This window comes from Lactuca sativa, chromosome 2 (genome assembly GCF_002870075.4).
Source record: "Lactuca sativa cultivar Salinas chromosome 2, Lsat_Salinas_v11, whole genome shotgun sequence".
NCBI classification, from domain to species: domain Eukaryota; kingdom Viridiplantae; phylum Streptophyta; class Magnoliopsida; order Asterales; family Asteraceae; genus Lactuca; species Lactuca sativa.
Genome location: NC_056624.2, coordinates 224,207,574 through 224,213,354, shown reverse-complemented (window position 1 = coordinate 224,213,354; position 5,781 = coordinate 224,207,574).

The following is a 5,781-nucleotide window of genomic DNA, read 5'->3' as shown; positions in this document are numbered from 1 at the left end:
GAGACTCTTATGATCAATAAAAAGTTTGCACTTCGTGCCATAGAGGTAATGCCTCCATATTTTCAGAGCGAAAACCACCGCTGCCAACTCCAAATCATGAGTCGGGTAATTCTTTTCATGCTCTTTCAACTGTCGAGACGCATATGCTATCGCCTTTTCTCTTTGGGTTAAAACACAACCCAAAATCCAACCCCAGACGCATCGCTATAGACAGCGAAGTCTTCAACTCCATCGGGTAGAGAAAGTATCGGTGCCTCGCATAGCTTCTTCTTTAGCTTCTCGAATGCTTCTTTATGCTTATCACTCCAAGCATAAGTAGCTCCTTTGTGGGTCAAAGCTGTTAATGGAGTAGCAATCGAAGAAAAGCCTTGGATAAACCTTCGGTAATATCCGGCTAATCCTAAAAAGCTTCGGATCTCTGTGGGACTTTTCGGTTGTTCCCACTTCATTACAGCTTCAATCTTTGCTGGATCAACCATTATCCCTTCTTGGTTGACCACGTGACCCAAGAATTGGACTTCACGAATCCAAAAATCACAGTTGGAGAACTTTGCATACAGCTTCTCCTGCTTCAAAACTTCTAACACTTCTTGCAAGTGTCTATCATGCTCCTCCTGGCTTTTCGAGTAAATCAGAATGTCGTCTATGAACACTATCATAGATTTATCAAGGAAAGGATTACAAACCCTATTCATTAAATTCATGAATGTTGCCGGAGCATTGGTTAGTCCAAACGACATAACCAAAAACTCGTAGTGCCCATATCTAGTTCTGAATGCAGTCTTCTCGATATCTTGCTCTCTTACTTTTAGCTGATGATATCCTGACCTTAGATCGATCTTCGAGAAATAGCTCGAACCTTGCAATTGATCAAATAGGTCATCAATCCTCGGCAACGGATATCTGTTCTTTATTGTTGCCTTGTTCAGCTCTCTGTAATCAATGCACATTCTCATACTTCCATATTTCTTCTTCACGAATAACACCGGAGCTCCCCAGGGCGATGAACTAGGTCTAACGAAACCATTGTCCAATAACTCCTGAAGTTGCATCATCAGCTCCTTCATCTCCGTCGGTGCTAATCGATAAGGTGCTTTTGCTATTGGCGTGGTTCCTGGTAACAAGTCAATTCTGAACTTCACTTGTCTATCAGGTGGTAATCCAGGAAGACCTTCGGGAAATACTTCCGGATAATCACACACCACTGGAATACTCTGCATCACCTTCTTTTCCTTCTTAGCATCAATCATGAATGCTAAATATGATGTACATCCCTTATTCAAACACTTTCTGGCTTTCATTAGGGAAATGATTCTAGAATTCACTCTGCGTTTGTCCCCATACACCATAAACGAATCTTTCCCAGGCGGGTTTACTTTAACTATCTTCTTCTTGCATAAAATTTTGACATCATTGGCGCTAAGCCAATCCATTCCCAACACGATGTCGAAACCATTAAGTTCGATAGATAATAATTCCTCGTGAAACTTATTCCCATTAAGGTCGATTAAGATGTTTTTCATATGATGGCTAATAGGTACAAACTTGCCACTAGCAACTTCGACTAATAAATCATTATCTAGTCTATCAACAGACAAAGCTAGTTTTCTACCAAACTCATGCGAAATAAAGGAGTAGTTGGCTCCAGAATCAAACAAAATTTGAGCAGGCAATTCGTTTATGAGATAGGTACCTGAAGCAACATCAGCTTCATCTTTCGCGGCCTCAAGTGTCATCTGGAAGGCTCTCACCTTCGGCTTTGGTGGAATGTTGGGCTTAGCTGCCTCCTTTTTCTTCGGACAATCTCTTAAAATGTGCCCCTCTTCATTACAACCAAAACACATCCTTTTGTTGGACGGACACTCATTAGCAAAATGCCCAATTTTTCCGCACTTGTAGCAAGTTACATCCTCGCTACATTTCCCAAAGTGCTTTTTCTTACACTTATCAAACCACTTCGCTTCGCCTCCTTTTCCTCCACCAAACTTTTTCGAATCAGATTTCGAAAATTTGTTTTTCTTATCGGAACCAGATGTTCCCTCAAACTTTCTATTCTCACCAACCTCAACCTTGTCAGTGGTTCTCCCCTTAATTATGTTCTCAACAGACTTGGCAGCCCAGATAGCTGCCTCTAGAGTATGTGCCTGACGCACTGGCACCTCGTACTCCCATGGGAGTCCCTTCGCATACCGGTCCACCTTTGTCATCTCATCTGGAACGATGCGCAAAGCAAACTCCATCTTATCTGTAAAGTTATTAGTGTATTCATTAACTGACATGCTGCCTTTCGTCAATGTCAGAAACTTGTTCTCTAGTTCCAACAGATTTTGAGCCGAGCAGAACTTGCGCTTGAACTGCACCAAGAATTCTGCCCATGTCAATTGCAGTGGCTCATTAGGGCTTAAAGTCTTCCCCTAGAGTGTTACACCAATGAAAGGCTCCACCTCGGAATTGAAGCACTGCATAGATAGTCTGCAACTTGCCTCTGCAGCCACAAGTCATGAAGGCCAATTCCATTTCTGAGATCCAATCCATAACTCCAATCAGATCCTCCTTTCCATTGAAGGTCGATGGTTTGCAAGTTAGAAAGTCCTTGTACTTGCATCCCATTCCATCATTCCTTCCATCATGGTTGTCTTGACTAACTATCGGTGGGTTGGCTTGACCAACAGACCCACTGAAGTTTCCACCTTCCGAGTGCCCTTCATTTAATTCGGGCTCTTCCACACGAATTGACAGTTCTTCACGATTCTGTTGAAGCAACCGCCTAGTTTCATCCATCTGACGATCCAACATTGTTTGAATCATCATTTGCACACCAGCCATGGTTATTGGCTCAGGTGCTGCTGCTACGACAGGTATTTGTTCAATCACTGGTGGTTGATTCTTGTTTTCATCAGCATTTCCAACTCCACTTCTTGTTCTCACCATTTTTGATCTACACATCGAATAAGGTGAAATTAGATCCTCATTCACGATAGATATTCAAATAATCCTTATCACTCCGAAACGTTTACATGCTAGTTCTAATATCGTAGACGTACGCTTAGAATCCTACACACATAAAGTTTCTAGATCCGGTCGGCAACAGACCATAGATCCGAACATATAATATCATATATGACAACATATAACATTTAGCACATAAAGCATTTTAGGCAACTTTCCTAAAATAAACTAGTGCTCGTGTCTAAAATATAACAGACACACATCTCAAAATTCCACTTAGCATTCTAAGTTTAAGTCTAGAAATCCTACAAATTCCTAGTTCGCTTAAACTAATGCTCTGATACCAACTGTGACATCCCCAGAATCTCGGCCAGAAAAGACCGATTTTCATTTATGCTTTTAAAATAATTTCAGAGTAAATCCTTTTGATTTGAAAGCATTGCGGAATTTGTTCCCAAAAAAACAAAACGTGATAATACAATGTTTACCAAAGCATTTCATTAAAGAAATGTATTTTCATTATATAATCAAAACTCGGGATGTCATGTTCCGATACAGACCATAAAGCATAAACGATAACATTACAAGTCATTCAACAAATATATACATATTCAGACTTGAAAACAAAACAACTTGATGGTTCATCCATCTTATGCCCTTGCGCCACTTCCTATAATACAAATAAAACTGAGTGGGTCAGACTTGGGAGCCTGGTGAGCATATAGGGTTTTCAACCCACAATAAATAATTATATTTAATTTCCACCAACCAACAATAACCCGATTACCCATTCCCGTTATTCTCACTTTACGTCCCTAAGACAACTAACATAAGAGACCTAGTCTAAGAATATTTCATCCGGGCGACAACACATGCTTCGGGGGTTCCTCAGCAATATAAGTCAAATAAGGCAACCATGAGGGGGATGGAATACAGCGAATGAACACCCAAGTTCATTAACACCTACAGGTTATGAGTCTGCTAGCGTTCCACTGGACTATCTAAAAAAGTCCGTGGTTGTCATCTAAATTCCGCTAGATGACTGGATCAAAACAACATCGAGGCCTCTCATCTGTTTATTACACACCAACTATCTACCCAACATATTAGTAGGTAAAATATACATTTTTATACATAGTTTCAAAACCTGTATAGCATGCTCAATCAATACATTTTCCACATAACAGATGAGGCACACACACATAACACGTATTTCATAGAGAAATAATCAGATCTATAAGATAGAAGAAAGTGAATATACATTCACACTCATAACAACAAAATATACACATAACACGTATTTCGTATAAAATACTTCATAATTATGCGTTAGAAGAAAGTAACTACACACTTACATGATCAGAAGATGATCGGACAACACTACGGCTTGTAGAAGTAGTAATCATCAGCAGATCTTGAAGATCTCTACAAAAATCGAACTTCTCGCGGGCAGAGCTTCGGCTCGGGAATCGCACTTCTCGGGATCCCGGGAGCGTAAAACTTCCTTCTTAATTTGGATATGAGATCCGGGGTGTCGGGATGGCTTCGGGGGTTTACTCGCAGAGCTTCGACACAAAAAGGAGAAGAAATGAGCAAAAAATACCCGGAACCCTCGCATCCTATTTATAGGAGGCTGAGGCCTCGCAGTACGCTGGGCGTACTGCCTTACGCGGGGCATAAGCCTCCGAATGCGTCACTGCATGCGTCATCCGAAGAACTCGAGTGCGAGGCGCGTCATGCTTCGCGGTACGCTGGGCGTACGCCAGGATCAGATCGGTGACTCCTTCGGATATACATCCGAATTAAAGATTAAATTTAAATACAAATTATTTAATAAACTTCGGAAATTCATATCTTCTTCATACGAACTCCGTTTTCGACGTTCTTTATATCCACGCGTAGGTGAGACTACGCTCTACAACTTTTGTTTAAACTTCGTCGGCTAATTTTGAATTTATTTTTATTATTTATTTTTAGTAGGCCCGGACAGGAAAAGTTCGTTATAAATTCATAACTTCTTCGTTTGACGTCCGTTCTCGCCTAACTTTTCATCGCTTCGATACCAACAACGAGATCTTTGGTTCTCGTTTAGATTGTTTCGGTTAAAAACCGCTCGATCTCAAATCGAGTATTTCGGGCTGCATACCACTAAGTCGAAACTTCAGAAAATCATAACTTCCTCATACGAAGTCAGATTTGGGCGTTATATATATATATATATATATATATATATATATATATATATATATATATATATATATATATATATATATATATATATATATTCGGAAACCTCGTTTCAACTACTACAACATTATCCAAAGATATCAAGTTTATTTTACACTTAAATTATGACGCTTATTTTATTCTTAATTAATCAAATCACATAATTAAGCAATTAAGCACAAAACACATAATACTCAAATAATTCGCTCTTATTATTTCAAAACGGGTTACAAAGGTTAACTTAGACTATTACATCAACGAAAATGCCTCGCCTGGAAATGCGGGCGTTACATATTGAGAGTGAAAGAGTATGAGATTTAACAACCATTTCCGGAGGGCTTCGCTTGCTATTTATAGTAGGAGCCTGACCCTTGGTACGCTGGGCATAATATTTAGGTACGCGGGGCATACTGGCTTCGGATACTCTACGATGGGCGTAACTTCGGTGCGCTAGGCGTATGAGACGTGATATGGGTTCGTTTTCCAGGCCTCGGGCGTGTCGATGGGGTGAGATACGTGCCTCCGTCCGAAGAAAGAGGTCGACGTGGCCAACTTCTGACCTAGTCCGAGAACGCAGGGCCTAAATTCATACGATGGGCATACGGT